Genomic DNA, 23999 nt, shown 5'->3' with positions numbered 1-23999 from the left:
CACCTCACTACAACCCCCCTTCAGGTAGTTGTAGAGAGCGATAAGGTCTCCCCTCAGCCTCCTCTTCTCCAGACTAAACAGCCCCAGCTCCCTCAGCCGCTCCTCATAAGACTTGTGCTCCAGGCCCCTCACCAGCTCCGTTGCCCTTCTCTGGACACGCTCCAGCACCTCCATGTCTTTCCTGTAGTGAGGGGCCCAAAACTGAACACAGGACTCCATGTGCGGCCTCACTGTGCCTCTTCCCAAGTGCTGTGTTGTGCCAGGCTATCCTGGGGTGACCTCAGTCTGCTTCTCCCCTGCAGTCTTCAGTTGCTTCAGTCACAACTTACTTAGCAAACCCTATCCTTAGAATTGTTTTTGAATACTCCTCAGCCATACATAGCACCCAGAAAGCATTCACAGCCTCTCCTCTGGGACCACTGAAGAGTTTACCTTAAGTAGGCTGAGTTTCTTGTGAAACAAAATAAAAGGCATCTCCAAAACATCTCCTGAGCACTATCCACTCTTAAGCTGCAGGAGAGTAGGGGGAAAAAAGAAGAGAGCTGAGGAATGTTGTCAGTCAGTTGAAAGGATATCAAGACAATGACTCACTAGTACTCTAAAATGGTAGAGATGCACTTCCTCAGGTGTACGGGGTGCTGAGAGAAAGGCATATGCCACCTCCCAAATATCTCTTCACATCAGTGGACTCCATCCTCAGGAATGAAATCTTTTCAGGGAAAGGACAGAATACATGCCTTAGGGAGCTGCTGAGGAAGGACCTCACTTCTGGACCAAGTCTGTTATCACATGTGGTCTCTTTACATGCTAGCGTGGCTTTGGTGTTTCTTGGGGGAATGTGAGGAGCAAATTAAGAAATCTGCTTGCCTGCAGTTGGATGAAAAAGTGAGAGGTAGGGCTCTGCCAGAAGGGAATAGCAAGAGCTTTTGTGTCTGTTGCAAAAATAGGAGCTCTTCCTGCTTGCATGACAATAGAGGCACCTGCAGACAAGGACTCTCATGTGAACAGGGTTTATCGTGAAATGTTGTCACTCCTCCAGTTCAGCAGCACAAACCATTTTACACCGTGCCCTGGAGGTCATCTTATCTTCTTCTGGGGGGAGAGAAGAGGGGATGGATTGTGATGGGCATTAACCCAGATGTAAAAGGCATTCCTTCATCCTGTCTTTTTTATGCAAGTGGTGATCTTCAGCAGAATTTAAAGCAGTTGACACTTGAAATCAGTGAACAACAAAGCCACATCATGAAAGAAAAAAAAAGCTGTTTAGCTAACTCAGTCACAGAATCCTGAAAGATGCTTGCTTTGTTCCAGACATCTGACGTGGTCCTGTATTCTTACTGTATCATATGAGTAGGCTTTTGGTGAAATGTTTCTATCTGCTTTTTATATACATGTTCACCCCCACGTATATAAATTCTGAAATAAGGTGTGCTTAGCTTAGCATGTTCTCTGAAAACTCTACTTCCATAACAACGACTTAGGTAGCACAAGCTACCCTGAACTTCAATACATCAACAGGGACATATGTACCACAATATTTACACCAACTTGTGCTAAAGGATTTGCTTCCTCATCTACATGTGCACACTCTTGAGAAGTGTGGGGATTTTGTTTTTAATTAGAGCAGTGCTCTGAAGTAAAGCCCCAGCCGCAGACAGTTTGTGAGAAGTTCAAGCATGGTTCTTCTGTTAGAGCTACTTCACCTGGGGAGCGAGATTGGTACAGAGCTGCTGCCAGTCCAGTAAGTGAAGCCAAGAGCCTGAGGTCCCTGGATTGCGCTGAGACCCACCTGCCTATCTAGTCCTGTCCTGAAGTGGACTGGCTGTGCCTGACTGCATGGGAAAGACACTTTCCATGTCTGAGCCAGTCCTAAACTACCTCCTCTTCATCACTCCTAAACTCTATGGCATATCTTACAGTTCCTGGCCCCTATATATATACATGCATGTTGGGTGTGCAGCTCTAGCAGGCGGTTGGCTCGGAAGTGACTCAGAGCAGCACTGCTCTGTTAACTTTCTCAGTGTTACCCTGATAGATACAAAGCCTCACAGGCCTAGATCTGAGCTGCTCTTGCTTCTCCACTCTGTAACAGCTCATAGAAGCATTAAACGGATCCCTTAGTCATGCTAGTGGAATTCAGTATGTGCTTTTTAGCCACTGAGATCTTCAAAGTCTTGCCTGTACCAATTCCTGTGTTAATTACAAATTAACAGTAGCTATTCACTTGTACTTACAAGACAAGGCTTTGATTTCAAAATGTGTAAGAATGAGTGGCTTAACCCCACATTAATAACCACTTTCCAGAAGTACATCTAGCAGAACATAACCCTTTGGTTAAGTTTTAATTCTGTCATAAAGTGTTTTACACATGGTGACCACCCAGTGTATCTCTAATGCAAAGCAGTTGTGTTGTACATGCTGCGCTGCTCTTACCAAGCAGTGCAGAGGCCCAACCGCTCTGACACTGCTGTGGATGTTGCCAGTGGAAGGTTATTAGTCTTTGCTCAGCTGCAAGCAATTAACATTAAAAACACAGTGAAACAAGCCCAGTTGGTAAACATCATCCTTTCCAGGCTTGCCTTTGCCCTGAACCACTCTTAGAGCCTAACTCTATAGTGCCTCCTGTGTGCCTTCAGAGGCTGGTCTCACAGCATCAGGAGTGGGGAGAAAGGGAGGATTTTCTCCCCCTCTGCTCCAGGAATTTTTCCATGCTATACAAGAAGGAGAGTATTTCCAACCCCCCACCTTCAGAGAAATGTTTAGACAGTGTTTGTCACTGATGGAGAAACTGTTTTTCTGAAGATCAGTTTAACAAGCACTGTTTTGAAGTGTTTACCCAGAGCACATGTGGGTATGAAGAACACCATCGTTTGGCCCTTGAGCCTTGTTGTTTTAGTGGAGGTGTTTAGCTTATGAATGTACACGCTGAAACAAATCCCTGTCTCAGTGGAGAAAAAATATTTAGATGGTGAGGGGAACTACACTATGGATCAGAAAAACAATGGGACTGTATCACATTCTGCAGCTGCAAATATAAACGCAAAACATGCCGCTCTTTCCAGTGTATGTTTATACATGTAGGGCAAAATTCCCATTGAGAGCATTTGCAGCCTCGGCTTTTCTAGCTTTATTTAGGACATTAGACACTGGACTTTTGTCTCTCTTGTTTCGGAGACAAAGCACTGGCCTTCCCGTGTTAGTAAACCTAGTGTTTCCAACTTTATCTTAGCTTTCTACACCTTGTAATTAATGTGTATTAGTGGATATGAATGTGTATATATGCATATACAGTATATGAGTGGGTTAGCCATTCTGGCCCGAGACACGGGTTTCCTGATTGCCTCACAGGGAGCTGTACTGCTGCACCATCCTCAGCTGCCCGGTGGGAAGCAGAACCGGCAGCGCAGCACTTCCAGGGAAAGCTCCAAGGTGTGAGAGCACCAGGGCTGAAACACAGCAACTGCCAGCAGTGGAGAGGTGTTGGCCTAAAACTTCTAAGCTGTGCTTTATTTTGTGCTGTTTGAACAACTGCCTTCTCAAAATATGGAGACAATTGTAGCCTCAAAGGCAAGTGGCATTCCAAAATCTCGTTTCATATTCCTATTTCTCAGATGCAGAAAAATACTGGAGATCATACATTTCAGTAGCCATCAGAAAGCAGGGCTATACTTCCCATTTTAAGCACTGAAGGCAAGAAAATCTAGCTACACCTTAGCTTTGCAAGTGTGAGCTATTCTTTTTATTTGACTGCCTATAATTACAGGCCTTGCTCTGTGGCAACTTTTGAGTATTTTTGTGTCCCAGAGCCACATGAAACAGTAAACAGTTTGCTGAAAAGTCAGCTCTGAAAATACCTACTGCCTTCTAGCAGAGTGCCTAAGCAGCTGCTGTAGGATTTAGAAACTCTGCAGTTAATAACAGCTTTTTCTTACAAACTGCAGCTTTCCCTCACCTGGCCCCTCCAGCTAGAAGGAAGTCCAAAATGCACTGTTTTGCTACAGTGGTCAGTTGGTATGTTCTCCTCTTTCAAATATTGCAATTGTCTGCAAGCTAACACAGTCAACCTGCTCGCCTCCCCCAGAATTCGCCTGTAATGATAAAAAAAAAAGGAGCTGCCCCTGTCTGGATGAGTGGGTGGGCTAGGTAAGCGCATCATGTATTCATGGAGTTTATACGCCTGGGAGCCAGGCCAGGCCACCTTTCCTTTACCTCACCCATAGGAAATCCCAATATACTGCTGTGTAACAGGCAGGAAAAAGATAGATCAGAGAACTACATCTAGTCAGATGTCTAAGACATCATTTATAACTTACTTTACAACCATTCCTGGATGCAAGGCTTTGCATTCTTGAGGAGCTAGAAATAAACTTCGAAATTATAATTCCGCCTTGCTTGGCATGTCAAGAAATCAGCAAACTGCTGGCTTGCAAATTGCTCTGGATTGCACTTGTTCCCATACAGCCTTCGTTAATGTAGTGGTAATGTGCCTGAGATATAGATAGCTAATGCAGTGGATGGGAGAGGGCTCTATGAGTATAGCAGGAGACCTTGATTTAGTTCCTGGCTTGATTAAACTACTGGAGTAATCTTATCTGAGACTGATGTCTCATGGTCTTTGCTTCTCCATAAATAACACAGGGAAGTTCCTCCATGGCAGAATCAGGCTTTCACTGTATGCTTGCCCAGGGAGCACTAATGAGACAGGAACACAAAATAACGGGAGCAATACATGCTTTCACACAGGTCCTGGGAAGCAATGCGTCCAGGGTACTGAACCCTCTGAGCATGTTCAAGCCTGTAATGAAAAATTATGTGCTGCAAGTCTAAGTCTTAAATCTTCTAGCTGTGTGTGCAATGTGCATGGTGGTTTCGTTCTTTCTGGAAAATTATTTGATTTAGTATTTTAAGATGGAGACTTAATGTCACAGCGAGCTGTGTGAAAATGTTGGAGAAATAGTTCCAAAGAAAATTACCATTCTGCTATAACTGAATTTTCCTAATTAAATTTCTATGTTAAGCTTGGGTTTAGGATCAATATATTCAGCAAAATTTGAGGTGCAAGTTCCTCTGAAATATTGAAGTACAGCTGTACCACTAGATGGTAGCCTTGCTTATTTCATATTCGCCTCTTTCCTACTTCCCTCTGCAGTGAGAAACAAGTTTCTCAAGAGAGGGGATGATTGTGCACTATCCCCTTACTTGGGCTAACCCGTAAGTAAAAAGCTGGTATATAGAAGTAAGCAGGGGGAGAAACTATGTTCTCCTGAGAGAACGTTCGGGGGCACAGTCAGTCCCGAAGCAGGGTCTGCAGACCGGTGCTGCACTGAGGAAGGTCGGGTGCAGAGGCTTGCTTGCCAACGAAGACTCCTATACACAGTTATTCCTTGTTGCAAAGTCGGGTGGACTTTGACCAAAATAAATTTGCAGTCATAGTTCACACATAGACAGCAAGATAATGATGAAATGATTTTGGTATGAGCTGATAATATAAAGGCTTCTTTTTTTTCCCCGTTATGTTTATAAACGCTGTTTCACAAAAAAGTTTTGTGTCTTACGTACAAAGGCTCTGTATCATTTCCTGAAGGCCAGAGCTGCAGGAACTATTTCGTTGTACTTGGAAAGTTAACACATCGGATTGCTCTAAACCGGGGGATCTATATTTGATGAGACTGGCTGAGCCTATTCTGAGAAGTCTGAGCGTATTGAGCGGCTGTCCATTTAGGATGTATATGAAATTCCTTACTTAGTTTCCCCAACACTTCATTTTTATGACTCTGCTTACTACACTCCAATCCGAAGTGCATTATATAGACTATGTAACTAAATGTTAATCATAATTTTAACCACATAGCAAAAACCACAATGCAGTGCTTTCACACTTCTCATTAAAGGAACATGAATTTATGAGTATCTTGCCTGGCCATTTCTGTCAGGGAAATATATTAATAGGCTATTCACTAACAGTCTTGGGTAACCTGATAGTTGTCTTGTATCTCTGCAATAGATAAAGTGCAGATTCCAGGGTGAGTCCTGCTCTAGTATGCCATCAAAGCCTAAAGGCTTTCCTTCCTGCTGAATGATGTGCTTTGTGGAACAGGGAAGCACCTTGATTTGCAAATGCTGGAATGTGATGAATCACCTTTGGATGTCTCAGGAGGTTGTTGGCCCTTCTGGAACTGATTGTGATGACACATTTCTATTACAGATCCTTAGAGCTATTTGCAGTCTTTTTTTGGAGCTCCATCATAGTTCTGGATCTAAAAATATCAATTAAAACGTGAGTTTTACCTTACAAAAGTGCTGCTTTTTTAAACAAATTAGAAGATTAAATCATGTCCAATTTAAAGACAAATAGGAAAATGTGAGTACCACTGCAAACTACAACAATACATTTAAGAGTAAGTTATTGAAGTATTAAAGTATAATTTCCAGGGGATTTGCTTTGAATTATTACATCTTTGCCTAATTGTTGTTTCTTCTTGTTCGTCACTGTACTGCTTATAATTGAAAATTTTTTTCCTGTTCTTTAGGCTGGTGGATGTCAATATGATCTTCTAAACCCATAAATATTTCTAATTAAAGATGCTGCATTCCTATTCATCTTAATGATCCTTTTAATTGTGCTCAGTTCATGAGCGTTCTGGTTTTATCAGGAGCGTAGTTGTAAAGTCAGGGAACAAAATACTGAAGAAGGTTCTGGAATGCCCAAGAAAAATCATCTCTTCCAGAAAAATAGATTTGCCATTATAAATAGTGCGATAAATTTTAAAGTAGACTTGGGCACTTCAATAGGATTGCCAAATGTGTTTTCATTTAAGAAAAAATGAGACTGGCCATTTTCATTATTGTAATAGTCGTCTTTGACCTCCTTGTATGTCTTTGGTCACTCCAATACGACATTGTGTTTTTCTGCTGATTGTTTTGCATCTGCTGTTCCAGAGACTTCCTAAGATTGTTAGAAGGTGTAGGAGTAAAAGGTCTGTTAGCAGTTACATGCTTCCCACCAAGCTACCATCCCATGCTGAATTTTTTGCTTCAGCAATGAGCAGTTTCTTCCCCTGTAATCTCAAAAGCCTATCTTGACGGAACACGCAAAATCCCACATATTTGGAAGGCTTCAAACAGAAGGATCTTCCCATGGGTGTGTTCTTTTAAGCCTCAATACTAACTGTCTGGGATGCTGCTGTGATTCTCTGCTCATCCATCTCAAGACGTGCCTAGGGATCTGCTTTCAACCTTGCCCTATAGGACTGTGAGCAGGTTAGAGCAGTGACTGGCCCTTTTACTCGTTTGTTTTCCACACCTGAGAACACCCCGTTTCTTTCTGTCCATGCTGGCTACGTAACTTTTGAGACCCACCAGAACACAGCTGCCTGGAGCGCTACGCTGGTGTCAAGCTCCCTCCATTAGTCCGTGACTAGAGGGGTTCGCCGATGTGGGTGTTTAACCCACCCCCACGGTGCTACTGGAGTCCAAATCCAGCGTGACAGACAACCCATTCTTCTAGGTGGGCTTCCAAACCTACTTGGCTCCCTACCTCTCTGGCTCTCGTTATTCCTGGGGGAGTGCTGGGATACCACAGTGGCACTTCAGGAGCGGAACTGCTACTGCCTCACCTTGATCAGGGTATTGCTACATTTGCCAAGCGCAAGCCTTGACGCTTCTTTTGTCCCCTAAGGAGAAACAACGGCTTTTCGTTTTTCTCAGGGGTACACCTGCCCTCACGCATAAACCCTACCCCTTCACGGAAGGACACCTGCTCTGGAGGCCACCGATGAGCTGCTGACTGAAACCCCCCAGTGCCGCAGCGCTGAGGGGCCGCCGGCCGCGGCCCGGGGGTTCGGCGGGGCGGCAGCGGGGGCCGGCGGCGGCGTCCGCCCCTCGCGCCCCGGCCCGGCGGCCGGCACACAACATGGCGCCGCGGCGCACGCCCCCCCTGCCCGCCTCGCCCCGCCCGGCCGGCCCCCTGCGGGCCGCGGCTCTGGGCGGCGGCCGGGGCGGAGGGAGAGGAGGGGCGGCGGCGGCGGCGGCGGCCGGCGGCCGGAATCGTTTCCTGGGTAAGCGCAGCGGGCTGGGAAGCGTTTCCGGAAGGCTGGCCGCATCCCGCAGCGGGCTACGGGTGCCTCCGGGGCGGGCGGCGCAGCGCGGCGCGACGCGGAGCGGAGCGGATCGGCGGGCAGGTGCGCTCCGTGGCGGGCCGGGAGGGAGGGCAGGACAGGGTAGCGCAGCGCAGCGCAGCGTGTCCCGTGGCAGGGCCCCCGGTGCGTGGCTGCCCGCCCCCGCCGCCGCTCCGGCCGGCCCGCTGCCGGTGCGAGCGGGAGGGAGGCCGGGGGAGGGTCCCGCTGCCCTTGCCCCGGGCGGCTCCGGCGCATCCCGGCCTCGGGCGTGCGGGGCCGGCCTGCGGCTGCCGGGTGCCGCCGCCCCGCTCCCGCGGCTTTTCCCCCGTCGCGCAGAAGTGGTGCGGTGCCGCTGCTGCTGCTGCTGCAGAGAGCTGGCCGGAGCCTCGGTGCGAACGTGGGCTTTCCTCCCGCGGGCGGCGAGTAGAGACGGCGGCGGGTCTTCTTCTGCCTCGGGGGGGTGGGGGGGTGCGTGTGAGCTAAAAAAGCATGAAAAGTGGCAAAAGTGCTTGTAGAAGTAGCTTTTTTTTGGGGGGTGTGTGTGTGATTATTAGAGCGGGCTTTGCGAGTTCATCTCTGTGATTAAATCGTACTTGAGGATTGCGCGCGGGGTTGCAAATGGGAGGATGCAAAAATACAGTGCTCGGAACAAAACGTGGACCCCGTTTAATCCCACTTGAAGTTCTCAGGAATTGGCTTGGGTCCCATGACAGCAACGGAGCTACTTCTCGTTGCGGCTAGAGAGAGAATGAATTCAGACAGATAAAATAAAATGGAAAGTGTAATGGTTCGTATTTGTACTTCATTGCTTTGCTTGCTTGCAGTGTTTTATAATTCTTGGCTGGGCTCCTGCTTGCTAGGGAGGATGAGTGCAGTTCGGTGCTTTAAACACAAAATAACTAAAACCAAGGAAAAAACCAACCCTGCACCGGGGATGGAGTGGTAGGCTTAGTGCGTTGTGGCTGCTGTTGGTAGCCGTACAGGATAACAGTATCTGCAGTAAGTTGTGCAGGATAACAGTGTCTGCAGCCAGTTTCAGTGCTTCACCAAAGGTCTGCTGTATTGCCCCAGAAGCCGAGGTCCGGGTTGCTGCTGAGCTGCTGCAGGCTCGCTGTGTCCTCTGGCTCGCCAGTGTGTTCCTCCAGTTCATTCTAGATCTGACATGTCATCATCCTGCCATCTCACGCTCTAGTACTTTCTGAAAGCCTGGATGAGTTGTCTGTCTTGTGTTTAAAACTATTTTCTGCCTGCTTAATTGCATTTGGTTAAAATAAGTGTGCAGATGTCCTAGCACTTAAAGGGAGAGACATCTTCTTACAGTGACCTTGGGACAAAATCTTGGCTGATTAACTTCCTTGCCTGGAACAGCCATGCTGAGTGTGGGTATTTTTGTTCTTCCTTTACAGCGATGAGAGTTTGATGGAATACTTTTTGGCTTGTATTTTGGGGGTCTTTGGCCACTTAAAGGAAATTGAGGTTTGGAGAGGACTCTTCGGGAGGAAGAATCGTGTGTTATGAAGAATACATGACTTGGTTATAAGAAGAGGAAGATTCTTGGCTCCAAAGCAGCATGAGTGAATGTGCCCTTGCTGGCAATAGAGGCATTTAAGCAGTAGATTACAATACTGTGGGAATCATTTCCTAGGAGAGGGGATGCATGACTTGGAAACCTGGATTATTTCTTTTGTTTTTCGGTTCTGCAGCTAAGTTGGGAACCAGTGACAAAACTGGTCATTTTTGGTGGGGTGTTGGGTAGACTCTGCTCTGCCCTCGGGAAATGCCTGAGGACCCTGGAGAGGGCTGCTGCAGGGTTTAAGCTGAAGCAAGTGGTAGCTTCAGGAGCTAGTTAGGGACGAATTTGAGTGCTTGAGGTTGCCTACTGTAAGGATTTTTTTTTTTAGTGGAGCCTGTGAAAAATAAAATGAATCCTGGTAGTTGATAGGTAATGGTGAGTAATCAACTAATTACATCTTTGTCAGATAGCAGATGCATGCTTTTTGGAAGCTCTGACCTAGGATGTGCAGTCACACTTGAACAAATCATCCCTGCTGAAAACAAACTATACCATATGTACAGCCCTTGCTAGTAGAAGACAAGGTCTTGCCTTTGTTCCCTGCTGCAAGCAAGGAGCTACACTGCTGGGAACAGCAGAGCAGCAGATGTGCTGGGTGCATTAGCTTGTTGCTGACCACACTGCTGCTGTCCTGCTGCTGTGAAGAAAGTAAAGGCAACAGTGGAGTGTGTTAGGCCAGGACACTGGCAGGAGGGGTGGTGGAATGAGTGCAAGCTCCTGGGGAGTGCTAGGCACAGGTCCTCTCACCCGTGCTGCAGGTGGGACAGGTGTAGAGAGGGGCTGGGGAACAGAAATACCAATTTTTCTGGAGGAGACTGGCTTGTTTAGCCTAGCAAATGAGGCCTGAGAGGGGATGTGATTGCAATCTGCAAATACAGCAGGGATATAAACACTAGAAAGGGAGAGGAGCTATTTAAGCTAAAGAACAATGTTGGCACAAGAACAAACAGATATAAACTGGCATGAATAAACTTAAGCTGAAATTTAGACGGTTTCTTCCCTAAATGGAGTGAGGTTCTCGAACAACCTTCAAATGGGAGAAGTGGGAGCAAGCCCCTTAACTGGCTCTTGAAGATACATTGAGGAAGTTTATACCGTATCCTTGGCTGTGGCAGTAGGAGATGAGGCTTGGTGACTTGGGAAAAGCTTTTCCATACATCTGAATTAACTGAATGTAGATTTTCTGTGCTAGTGTTTCTTATTTTTAAAATCTACCATTCAAAACTGGCATAAAATGCTTGCTTTACAATTTGCATCGCTACTTTGAAAGGGTTCTGATGTGCTTAGTGGTCACTTTCTGAAATGTTTTGCAAGTTAGTTTTCCCCCCTCCAAAATACTAAGCGTTGGCTTACAGCTGCATCTAATTGTGTGGAAATTCCTTTTTCTTTAAGTCAAAACTGCAAAAGGAGACTATATGTTAGTGTGTGTGTGTGTGTGTGTGAGCGCTGTTTGAGCTTATTATCCTTCAGGTTAAAAAATGAACTGCAGAAAACTTTTTTTTCCTATTGACGTAATTCATAAATCCTCTAAAAAAAAGTAGGTTTTTTGGGGGGGCTGTACAGCAGACCCAGATGGTGTGAACTGAGACCAGTGCTCCAAGCTATGCTGTGACTGGAGGACTGGAATAAATTAAGTTTAAAGCAAATTTGAAAACAAGTCTAGTTGAGCTAGTTGTGCATGGGGTTGGTCTCATTTGCTGCAATGTAGAACAGCTGAGAGTTATCTAGCCTGGTGGTTGCAGTAGTTGAACTTGTACAGAAGTCTGTAGTCAGTTCTAAAAATATTGTGTGTGCAACACAGAATACAGCCAGCTGCAGATGCTGTATACTGGGTCCTATGACTGTCAGCAGTACCTGACTGCTTCTAGGAGATGTCATAAGTACAGAAATGAAAGAGCAGCTGTGATGGGCCAAAGCAAGGGTTCATCTCTCTAGCCCAGTATACCACACAGGACTCGAGCAAGCCACATGGTGGCTGGTTTCACCTCCAAGCAGCACCTTGAAGATGCCTCTAAGTGCTTCTGCATTGTTTCCTTTCCCTGTGACAGAAGGTGTCCTCTTGCCATCAGGAGGGATGAGGAGCTCTTGCAGGCTGACTTGTACTTTAGGCTGATCTGTCGCCCACTGAAATCAAATGTGAGAAAATTAATGGAGGAGAGGTGAAAATGGGTGCATTTATGATGTGCTTCATTGACTCTGTGACTCTCATTTCTTTTGAAGGGAAAAGGAAACGTTGGGACATGTACATGTAATGCATGAGGCTGCAGTTCCTCTTCTGGCTCCTCCAAAGCCTCTTCTTGAGCTTATGGGTGTTTTTTTGATTTATAGCTTTCCTATCTGCCATGCTATGAAAGAATGGGATCTTCTTGCCAGCCTCCTCCTGCCACTGTCTGAGCTGGCAATAGCTCTATGGGCTGATGGGCTCCAGAGTTGATGGGCAGGATCCCAACACCTCTGTGCTTGTTTCTCTTTCCTTGTCTCATTATGGGTCTGGGCAGTGGCCTAATAGCTGCTGTCCCCAGAGCTTTAAGGAGCAGAGGGTGCTGTTGGGATGCTCTGTGTGGTGTCCTGCTTTAGTTTACTAATTTTTTTTTAACCCCTTACCTTCAGGCTGCTCCCCTTTTGCCTTTTTGATTTACTGTCTTCTGCAACTTTTTTTTTTCCTTTCCTTGTAAGCAGATGCCCAAGGTAAAATAAGAACAGGATGACCTTACTCAAAACCTCCTGTACAGATGCTATGTGAGCCTCTGGCTGTTCTCAGGTTCGGGTTGCTAGAGCTGGGTGCAATCTTTCCCTGTTTCAAAATGTTTGGTGGCTTTCAGTTCCAAACGCTTGTCTGGTCTGTCTGCAGCCCCCCTTGGGACCTCATTGCAGCCACCATGGCCTTTGGCCTGGAGTGCTGCTTGTCTGTGGGTCTGCTTCTGGCTGTGTAAAGAATTCCCTTGTTCTGCTTGTTCTCAGCTGGCTTCTGTCGTTTGGCACGTCTTAGTTCTTGTATGGCAGAGATGGTTAGTGATTCTGTGTTTTGCCACTCATAATTTTGTAGGCCTATGTCTTCCTCATCAAGTTGGCTTTTGACCTGCCTGAAGAGTTGCCTACTCAGATATTCTTTGTATGGAAGCCATTCCTGACCATGAGCATCCCTTGCCAGGAGTCTATCCTGGTTCTACATGTCCTTTTAGGATAGGAAGATCAGGGCTGTATACTGTTTTCAGTATGTGGATGAGCTTTGGGGCTATACAGTGGCATAACCATGTTTTGTTTTCTTAATGACTTGTAATGTTTGATTTTCTTTTTGGACTGCTAGTGAGTTAATTTCATGAAATTTGTGAAACCATAATGTCAAGATGTTGCTCAGGAGTACAGTCAGTTTGGAATCCCTCAGTTACGTATAGCCATGGTTGTATCTTTCCCATGTGCATCATCTTATGTTTCTTGTGTTTATTTGCATTAGTTTTCCTCTGCAGTGTTATTGACTCAGTCTCCCAGGATTGTCTGGAATTCCTCACATCCTGGCCTTGCTACCACAATACATTTTTTTATCGTCAGCAAACTTCCTCAACTCTCTGCTCATTCCCCTTTCCTTGTCTCGCATGACTGTGTCAAGCAGCCAAAGTGTGAGCATGGGTCTCTGCTGAACTTCATTGGTGACTTCTGTTCGCTTCAAGAAGAGACCATTTACTCTTATTCTTCTCCTGTTTCTATTTTTCAGCTGTCTATCTCTCCACAGAGGACCCTTCCTCTTACCTCTGTCTGCCTAGTTTCCTTAAGAAGGCCCTTAGTTTTTGGTAAGGGACTTGGTTGAAGTCCTTTTGGAAATTCAGATAGGTCAGAATGAATGGGTATACCTTGTCCATGTTTGGCACCTTTGAAGAACTCAGCAAGGGTTTCTCTCCGTACAAACTGTGCTGACTCTTCTCCAGCAGACTATGCAGGTGACCAAATTCTCTCCTTTTATCATTAGCATCAGCTGAGTTAATTATTAGTCCAGTAGAGGTGTTAGGCTTTGCAGCTCTGTACTTCCCTGATCTCTACTGAGATTGTCATCTCTTGCCACTTTCCATTCACCTTCGGCAAAGGATGTTTCAAGTGGGAGGTTGCAGAGCTCTGGCGGAAGAATTTGACTGAAGCATTGTGGAGAGTGCCCTAGGATTGCTAGTGGATGCTGATTTAGCTGTGCCTCATCTGGAAGGTTCTGGTTGCGTAAGCCTGTTGCCAAAGGTATCAGGGCAGACCCTGCAGTGAGATGACTGGAAGTGAGCGTAGGAGTCTTCCCTGACAGACAGCAGGTACTTTGCCTCCATCACCTGCAGGATGATGAGCAGACCTTGTGTGGTATTTTTTTTATGCTTTAAAAAGATCAAACTCGATTTAGCTTAAGATCTAAGGTGAACCTCTAAGTTCTGTCTCCTATTGTCAAATCCATTTTCTTTTTTTAACTAAAATGTGCTGAGCTTCTGTCTCCCCTGAAAATGGGATATTTGTTTGGGTAAGCGTTTAGATGGTGATTTTTACTGCTGAGCAAACTTTGCATCTGTGTATAACACTGATTAGTGCCTTTTTAAAGTGGTCTGCATAACAATTAGGATGATTAACTAGATGCAGATTTCTGCCTTTATCAGTAGTCTGCGCTGCATTTGATACTGAACTCCGATCTCGGATGAATGAAGTCAGATGCAGTTTACTCTAGGATATTCATGAATGTAAACTACTAACTTGAGTAGTAGTGCATTAAGAGTAATAATATGTGACAGAGGAAGGTTTGCTACAAAATAAAGTATGTAAATTTTTGCTTCTGATCTCAATACTGGATAGCCAGCGTCTCTCATTCTGGTTTGTTTTACCTTATGAATAGTGCTGCTGCTGTAAAGTACTTTAAGCAAACTCGTGGCAGATTTATATTTGACAGTTTAATCTTTTGGACTTCATAATTTAAAAACCTCTGCTAAAGTTTCAGTGGTGTCCTCCTGTAGCTGTGCCAAAATAGAGTCGTAACCCACTGATTTAGTCATCCAGTTCTTATTGTTTGGCTGTCCTTTTTTTTTTCCTGTAGAAATCTAGCAGAAATCTTTCTCTCTTTCCTTTGTCTTCCTTGCGGAATTATATTGTACTCCAGGTAATATATCCCATCAGACAAGCATCAGCTCTGGCTGCCCTTGGGAAAACCCTCCTGGAAGCACTAGACGTGCTTTGCTATGATACGCTTTTAAGCAGTTTTGTGGTGTGTTTAGTTCTTTTGTTGAAGGTTGGGTTTTTGTTTTTTTTTCCTTTAGTGCAAGTGCAGTTTAATTTTCAAAGGCACCAAAAGGAACATTTCTAAACTACTTCTGCAGATTTCAAATGTAGAATATGTGTTTAAAAAATACCCCTTGGGTTTGATATTGGTGCTAAAATGTGTTTTATGCCGGACTGTTAGTCACAACGGATTTTTTTTTCTTGTGTCTATTAGCTGGTTGTGGAGGGAGGTTTCCTGGTATAATTATTGTGCACAAAGAACAGATGCCAAAGGGAAGGAAGCTGGCAGGCACTAAATGTTCCCTACCTTTATGAATTAACTTGTTTGAGGAGAAGAAACTACCATAAACTTTACATATTTTGTTGTTGTCTGTTGTAGAAACATGTCATTCCTTTGCAGCATTCTAGGGGTAGAAAGCCCTCCAAACAGTTATTAATTGACAGTAAGTTGGTGTGACTAATATTGGCACAAATTAGTTAGGCCTTTATCGGAAACCTTGTAAGTATAATTTTTCAGGTTGGAGGGAGATGCTTCAGGGTGCTTACTGGCCAGCTGCCTAATTCAGCAAATGAGGAGTTTGACATTAAGCCATCCTATGTATTTGATATAGAATTTCATTATAAGGAACTGGAAGCAGTAGTTCGGGTAAATATGACAATTAGTTCACTGCTCCTGTGTTTACATTTGCCTTGTTCATTCTGTTTGCAAAGAGGATTATTGTTCGGAAGGGATGTTTCTTGGCAAGGTATTGAATTGTGTAGCTATGGAGGAAGCTGTGCAGAGAACCAGCATGAAAGATGAAAGGGAATTGCAAGGAAGAGAAATAAGGAGGAGGGTTGCTCTCACGCGGAGAATTCAGCGCTTGCTGAATTAAATTGGGATTTAAATGCAGCATAATGGAAAGATAGTTTAATTAGGCTGTTGAAATGAATTGAAGATATATACATATAGGGCACAATCTATGAACTTACGGAAAGATTCATTGGGAAGTAAATACTGTAGGGAACCTGGGTGTTTGTGATACACATGGTATTAAGGAAACGTCCAGCGCTATGTGATGACCTTGTCTCAGTGTCCTGCATGCCTTGTATGTGAGCAGGAGAGGCAGGATCTCCATGTGGTTGTTTGTCTGATACCCATCTGGGTATAAAATGGCGCTCTTTGGGGAGCGTGTGGTCTCACTGCGCCAGGCACCCAGGTGGAGTGGCATGCCGGGAGTGTCCCAGCAGTTTTGTCGTGGGGAAACTTCTGTTTGCCTGTGGAATGGCTGGCGCTGGATGCGTGCTGTCTAAATCACTGTAGTGATGCTAGTCAGCAGAAAGAGGCACAAGGGTAAAAGTATTAGGGCAGAGTTAAATTTTGGTAACTCCCTTTAATAGAATGATGTAATGTATTTCAAAGGAATGGAAGTAATTTATGCAAAAGTTTCTTGCTGTTTTTTTTCCCTTCTTGAAAGCTTATATGGCCATTTTTCTTGGGTGTATAAAGCTATTTTCCTCTGACACAGGAAAATGTAGGAAATGGACAACAGGCAAAGTCTGTGCTGCCATACCAAGAAAGCTTGAGGTCTGTTTTAATGTCTTAAAACATCTGGGGAGAAGCCCTGCCGCTAGGATAGAGGGGAGTCCAGTGCCGGGGTGTTGGAGTGTGTACCTGATCTCTGGGGAGGCAGAGGAGTGGTGTGGAGCTGATGTGGCTTGGAAAAGGAAATTCAGTGCTAGCAGAGGGACCGTACCGTAGTAGTAACCCTTGTCCTGCCTTCATCTTCTTCCTCTTCTTGCTGCAGCTCTGCCTTCTCCTCTGGCATGCCGCAGAGACCTGTGTACGCTGGTCTTTACCACCTGTAACGGTCCCATATTGCTTCAGTCTTGCTGCTGAAGGACAGTGCCGCAGTCTGGGAGAGGAGCGTCCCTCCCAGAACTTGGGGCTGGAGGAAGCGGGATGGGAAGCTGTGCTGCCCTCGCACAAGCCCACCGGCCACAGCGGGCAGGGGAAGCACGAGGCAGCGCGAGCATCACCAGTCTGCTCCTTCCCGTCACTGCAGCGGGAGCTGGGCGGATCCGGGTAACTGTAGACTTTGAAGCCAATTAAAAATGTTGATAGATTAAAACCCTGTCTTGATGATATGTAATTTCACAAGATAGCAGTGCGTGGTGGGTGTGTGCCTGTGTAAAATGCCAATACTCCACCCAGATTTTCTGTTAATCCAGGCTAACAAAATGGCATCGTACTGTCCATTACTTACTGTTAAATTCTTATTATGGTGTGAGATTTTTAGAAGAAATTGAAATGTTAAAAAAAAAAATCTTTGCCCTTTAAGAAATTAAGTTCGATATTGTTTTTTTCCCCAAAAGTATAGAAGTAAAAGCTTAAAAATGCAACAGAAATGGAATATATACTGATAGGGAAAGGGAAGGGTTATAAAGATAATTTCACTTCAATCTGAAAGGTAGTGAGAATTGCCTGCTTGGGAAATAACTCATGTTTTTAGAGTCCTGTGGGAGCCTGCTTATGTTTTGTGGTTTTTTGTTTTTTTTTTCTTTCTGTTTTTTTCCCACCACACTTCAGGAAAACAGTGAAACACATGAGAACCATCAGTAAAGGGAGTGGTTTAACTAACACATCTGTATATGAAAAGCTTTTTGAGGAGTTTGAGGTTTGTTAGCTTAAAAAGTTATCAAATATAAGAAAAATGTTTGACGACACCTGTGTATTTGAAAAGAGAAGGATTAAAAAAGAGAAATGTTTTTAATTATTTGATGTTTGCTTCTCAGAAATGTTTGAGATCAGACTTATTGTTAGATAAGTTTGTAGGCTGGTAAGATGACTACCCAAGGATATTGAAATAACTTGGTGACAAAGCAATGTACATGTGCTGTTATTTAATCATAGAATCATTTAGGTTGGAAAAGACCTTCACAATCATCCAGTCCAACAATCATCCATGCCCACTAAACCATGTCCTGAAGTACCCCGTCTATGTGCTTTTTGAATACCTCCAGGGATGGTGACTCAACTGCTTCCTTGGGCAGCCTATTCCAATGTCTGACAACCCTCTCAGTAAAGAAATTGTTCCTAATATCCAATCTAAATCTCCCTTGCCGCAACTTGAGGCCATTTCCTCTCATCCTATCTCCAGTCACCTGACAGAAGAGACCAGCACCCACCTCACTACAACCCCCCTTCAGGTAGTTGTAGAGAGCGATAAGGTCTCCCCTCAGCCTCCTATTTTCTAGACTAAACAGCCCCAGCTCCCTCAGCCGCTCCTCATAAGACTTGTGCTCCAGGCCCCTCACCAGCTCCGTTGCCCTTCTCTGAACACGCTCCAGCACCTCCGTGTCTTTCCTGCAGTGAGGGGCCCAAAACTGAACACAGCACTCGAGGTGCGGCCTCACCAGTGCCCAGTACAGGGGAACAACCACCTCCCTGCTCCTGCTGGCCACACTATTTCTGATACAGGCCAGGATGCCGTTGGCCTTCTTGGCCACCTGGGCACACTACTGGCTCATATTCAGCCGGCTGTCAGCCAGCACCCCCAGGTCTTTCTCTGCCGGGCAGCTTTCCAGCCACTCTTCCCCAAGCCTGTAGCGCTGCATGGGGTTGTTGTGACCCAAGTGCAGGACCCGGCACTTGGCCTTGTTGAACCTCATATAGTTGGCCTCAGCCCATTGATCCAGCCTGTCCAGATCCCTCTGTAGAGCCTTCCTACCCTCGAGCAGATCAACACTCCTGCCCAACTTGGTGTCATCTGCAAACTTGCTGAGGGTGCACTTGATTACCTTGTCCAGATCATTGATAAAGATATTAAACAGAACTGGCCCCAATACTGAGCCCTGGGGAACACCACTTGTGACTGGCCGCCAACTGGATTTAACTCCATTCACCACAACTCTCTGGGCTCGTCCATCTAGCCAGTTTTTCACCCTGCAAAGAGTACACTCATCCAAGCCATGAGCTGCCAGCTTCTCAAGGAGTATGCCATGAGAAACAGTGTCAAAGGCCTTGCTGAAGTCAAGGAAGATAACATCCACAGCCTTCCGCTCATCCACTAGGCAGGTCACCTGGTCATAGAAGGAGATCAGGTTGGTCAAGCAGGACCTGCCTTTCGTAAACCCACGCTGACTGGGCCTGATCCCCTTCTTATGCTGGGCTTGCCATGTGAGTGCTCTCAAGACAAACTGTTCCATAATCTTCCCCGGTACCGAGGTCAGGCTGACAGGCCTGTAGTTCCCTGGATCCTCCCTCTGACCCTTCTTGTAAATGGGCGTTACATTGGCAAGCCTTCAGTCCTCTGGGACCTCCCCTGTTGACCAGGTTTGCCGATAGATGATGGAGAGTGGCTTGGCAAGCACCTCCACCAGTTCCCTCAGTACTCTTGGATGGATCCCATCTGGTCCCATAGATTTGTGAGTGTCCAGACGGCGCAGTATGTCACTATTTCCTCCTGGATTAAGGGGGGTGTATTCTGCTCTTTGTCCTTGCCTTCCAGCTCAGGGGGCAGAGTACTCTGAGGATAACTGGTCTCCCTATTAAAGACTGAGGCAAGCATGTGCAAGAGCTACTAGCAAACCATGCTTGACTATATAAATGTGTTTTAACCTTATTTTTATAATCTTTTTATGCTGTTACACCAGCATTCATCTAACTGCATTTTTTGTCAATTCTTGGCATGTCTGAACTTTTTCAGTAAAAAAGTGTGTTTCCCTTTGATGCAAGTATGGATTTAAACTTGGGTAAACATAATGGTCCTATATATGCCAAAACATGGGAGGCTTTCTTGTAGAGGCATATGGGCATTTAGGGACCAGTAATTCTCTTCTGAAAACCAGTATAGGTATGTCCTAATGTAATAAAGATGGTGCTGTTTGTCAGGGAAACTGCGTAAGTGGTCAGTGGGAAATGTGTCTTTGCAGCCTAACAGCACGTTGATACTGTGATGCTCTTGCACTGAAGTGTAACTCTAATGGAAGACCATAGAAAATTCAGGTATTCCTAGCGAGGGATCTGTGTGGAGAAGGGGGATCAAGAGAGGTGATTGGGAGGCTCCCAGGGACATCAGTGAGGCTTGATGCCAAGGAGGTCCTGGAACGATGAGACCCTCAGAGCATTGTTGAATGTTTGCACCTCAGGTGGGAGTCCTGTTTCAGTTGTTTCCTAGCCTGCTTTGGAGTAAAAATCAGCCAGCACTACTGCATGCTTGTTCTGAAATACAGTCTCCACGCTCCGGTTTTGGCCAGCTAGTGTGTAGCAACAGATGCAATGGTGTGATGTGGTTTTACTTACTCATTTTTGGTCAGAAAAAGGGGGATCCATCAGTGCTTCCCCAGTCCAGCCAGCAAGTCAGGAGGTGATGCTGTTTATTCTCTCTCCTTTCCAACGTGTACGCACATGTTGCAGTGATGGGAACATCTGACAAGGAGGATATGGCAATGTGCATCCCTAAATTTGCGACAGACCTTGCTGGTAAGAATTGTATGACAGTGTTTCCTTGGTAGCAATGGCTCTGGTGACACTGGGAGTCCCAGAGATGCAGAAGCCGAGAGCCAACTCTATCCTTGCCTTGCAGTAACCCAAGGCTTTAATGAGTGGACCTACCCTCCCAGCCTCTGAAGAGGCACAGGAGTTGGTGGCTGGCTGCTTGTCATCGTGCAGCACAGCGCTTTGGTCCACTGCTTGCTAAACCAGCAGGTAGGAGTGCTAGCTGGGCGGAAAACATTTTGTGGGCTTTATCCAAAATAAATAGCTAATTTTACATGGGTGAGGCTGAAATTTTTCAGCTGCGCCTCCTTCCATGGCAGAAGAGAAACTCACCTTCCTTGCAATGCTTGTCCAAGTTTTTGTGTATGTGCAAGGTAAAATGATTATTTTCCTAAATTTAAAGCTTGGATTCTTCTTCCTTGTGTTCTCATGGATGTCTAGATCTATACCACTTTGAAAATATGTTTGTGGGCAGATAATCCAAACTTCTCTGAACCTTCCCCAAAAGGTTCATGTTGAGACTTTTGGCTGGCTTCTCTGCTTCTGCTGTGTGCTTCTGCATAATTCTTGAAGTGTAAATATAGAGCTGGAAAAAATAACACTTGATCTGGTTGACAGTATTCCAGCTTGCACTAGGACTTTAAGAAATACAAGCTTTTGATATAAATTAGAAATTTGAGTTTGTAACACCTTAATTTTTGGCCTGATAAATCCTATTACTCTCAGAAAGCTGTTAAGATTCATCTCTCTAAGTCCTGAGGATGGTTTAAATCTGTGGATTATTTAATGTGCATGGCAAGGTTTAAAATAAGACTGCTAACCCACACAACACGCTGGCAGTAAAACCAGGAGTGAACAGTGTGCAGCTGATCTGTGAGAGGCCAAATGACTGATCCAACTTCAAACCTAACTAGTGTTGAGCTTTAGCTCCTGCTGTCTATACTGCTTTTGCTGCTGTACGGGGATGGAAAATTCACAGGATGGTGATGTTCATCCTAGCTAGTATCATTAGTTCTCTCAAACTATTGGGGTAAATACTGGTTGCACAGTGGCATTGGGCTCTCGTAGGGCGTTTTTGATTGGCAGGTGGTATTAGCACATCCTGAGTTTTCCTTGCTGCTGAATGTGAATGCTTGAGAACTTCCTCAAGTAGCCAGTGTTCAAGAGGGGAACTGGGCTTTCCCCATTTTGGGGTTGCTCTTAGAACTGAGATTGCATTTACCCGTGCCAAAAACATCTGCTTGCAATGTGCTGTTATGGCAGGATGTGAAGCCTCCTTGTAGAAGGTGAGCTCGAAAGGAAATCTTGAAATTCTAGATCCATTATGGTAGAGGATTAAGTTGAATTTGTGTAGATTTTAAAAACTGACGGATGAGATGCTCTAAGGAGAGCGATGCACATACTCTGTGATTCCAGAATGAAGATACTGATGCTCCTAAAGGCTGTCTCAGGAAAGGCGCTTGCCAGCGGGCTCAGATGGAGGCAGGAGCTAGCACATAAATAGAGGAAGAGGAATTTTAATTACACAGAGGAGCTAGATGATGAAATGGGCTGCAAACTGCAGCAGTAAAATAAGCCTAAATCACTTGCAAGGAATTGGGCACTGACCTTGAAATAAAACTCCTCCGTGGAGCAGTGGGGAGGCATACTCTGTACTAAGTACAATATAAACCCACTTAAAAGTGTTTTCTAGGTCTCTTTCTTTCCTCCTCTTGTCTGTTTTAAGGACAGGCCTGGGTTTGTCCTGAAAGATTCTAGAAGTACTTAAGTTTGACAATAAATGTATTTTGTTTTACAGAAACTGAAGTTTGGGTCTAGCAATTTCACATACAGGCGATGTTCCTTTGCATTTTCTTGGCCATTCCTAATGTAGTAGTGTGTGTAACTTCTATTATTTCTAGTTCAGAAGCATAAGCTAACTCAAATGCTTTCACAGGGCAACAGGAAGTTTTAAAGCTTTGAGAGACCCTGTGCAAATCTTGTCAAATGGCCACAGCTGGTTGGTAAAAAGGGACAATTAAAAACTAGTGTTTTCCAAAGGGTTGTCAGTTGAATGTGGCAGGCTTATGGATAAGCTGTGTTACTGCCTCTCTCAAAAGCTGTGGGTGGAAGAACCTTTTCTTCCAAGCAGAACAGTGCACACATGAATGCTTGGGTCTTCTGGAGGCTAATACAATCTGAGGTAGAAAGTATCTGCACACCATATGGGAAACGGTAGTGAAATTATTAGTGCTTTTGAAATGGATGTTTTCATAGTTGTTAGCCATAGCTAGAAAGTGCCACAATATCTTAAGCTCAATAAAATGCTTAAACTTAAAGCAAAACAGATCCTTTAAAGGACCCTTCAATTGCAGGGAACCTCTCAGTTTTGCAAGATGAGAGTAATGCAGCTGGAGCAGATTGGTTTTACTAAATGGCTACTGGAGACTGACAGAAAGCACCGTAGTGAAGTAAGTGTGGGTTTGATCCCCTCTGATGGGGAGCAGGTATTTAAAAAAAATGGCAATTCTATTGGGAAGTCTAGCTGTAGCACTGTTCTCTTATGTTGTACCAGAGATTGCTTCAGAAATTGAACTGTTATTGTAGAAGGGCAGCTCATTGTAAGAAATGAGATCAGGAAACTTGCTTTCTTGCTTCTGAACAGGATTAGTCTTAGGAGACTCTTACATGCTTATTTCCTTTGTATGCTCATTGCTATTTCATGCTATAACAATTTCTGTGTTTAAAACAACCTTTTTCTTGAAACCAAAGATCAAGAGCAAAGTATTTATAGTGTTAGCATGGTTGGCAGCTTTTAATTAGATGCTTTAAATACAAAGTTAAGAAATGGCGTGCCAACAGGAATTTTTAGATCTACTGGTTTTCCTGTTACCTGGATTTCTCCACATTAATCTGACTTGATAATTGCTCCCCTGACCCAGTTAATCTTTTTATGCTGTCCTTTCCACACCAAGTCAGGCAAGCATAAACATTTCACGTATATTAGAAAGAAGTTTTGCCTTCAGAAATGAATCGCAGGCCACTGTGGAAGGAGAGAAGGGAGAACAGCAAGTCTTGTCATGACTTTTTTCCTGCATCCTAAATGAAATTGTGTAGGTAGGTGCTGTGTTTAGGTCCTGCCGCTGTGATGAGGTTTACACCACCCTCAGGCTATCCCTGAAGAAAGTTTCATCACTTCCACAGTGTATTATAACAATCACGGTTAGGTTGCTCAGATGTGACGTACAATAATAAAAGCTTATGGGGACCAGTGCAGAAATGGGCTTAGGAGTGGGCCAGCCGAGGTCAGAGCTGCCCAGATGTCTACCTGATGTCCTCAGCTCCCTTGTCTGTTAAGGTGCCTCATGTTATCACGAGGTAGCTGGCGTGTGATATTAGACCTGCTCCTCGGCCTCGCAGATGAAGTTGTGCTGTCCTCTCTGGTGAGGAAGTTGTCCTTCAGGTGAGACTAAGGCTGGTTTTACGTCTGAGGAAACCCTGCATGAGAGGTGCAAAGGACAGGCAAGGTGACAGGGAATGTCCCCCCAAAATATTGATTGCGAGGCATGAATTTCTTTAACTGTATTAATTTTTTGAACTGGAAGTTCAAGTTGCA

The 23999-nt window shown here is 45.0% G+C and overlaps 1 protein-coding gene across 8 annotated transcripts in view; it reads left to right on the top strand.

Moving 5' to 3' along the window:
- The first annotated feature begins 8103 nt into the window (after positions 1–8103).
- APBB2 (amyloid beta precursor protein binding family B member 2) overlaps positions 8104–23999 on the top strand; it is a 208221-nt gene continuing 192325 nt past the window's right edge. For 5 of the 8 annotated variants that reach the window (XM_075024851.1, XM_075024926.1, XM_075024897.1 and 2 more), the window contains exon 1: positions 8104–8180. The gene's annotated coding sequence lies outside the window, so the exon portion shown is untranslated. Of the gene's footprint in view, positions 8181–20737; positions 20779–23999 lie in introns of those variants that run through there. The other 3 variants (XM_075024878.1, XM_075024907.1, XM_075024859.1) reach the window with 2 other exon arrangements.

The sequence above is a fragment of the Buteo buteo genome, chromosome 1 (genome assembly GCF_964188355.1).
Source record: "Buteo buteo chromosome 1, bButBut1.hap1.1, whole genome shotgun sequence".
NCBI classification, from domain to species: domain Eukaryota; kingdom Metazoa; phylum Chordata; class Aves; order Accipitriformes; family Accipitridae; genus Buteo; species Buteo buteo.
This window is presented reverse-complemented; position numbering and strand designations above follow the sequence as displayed.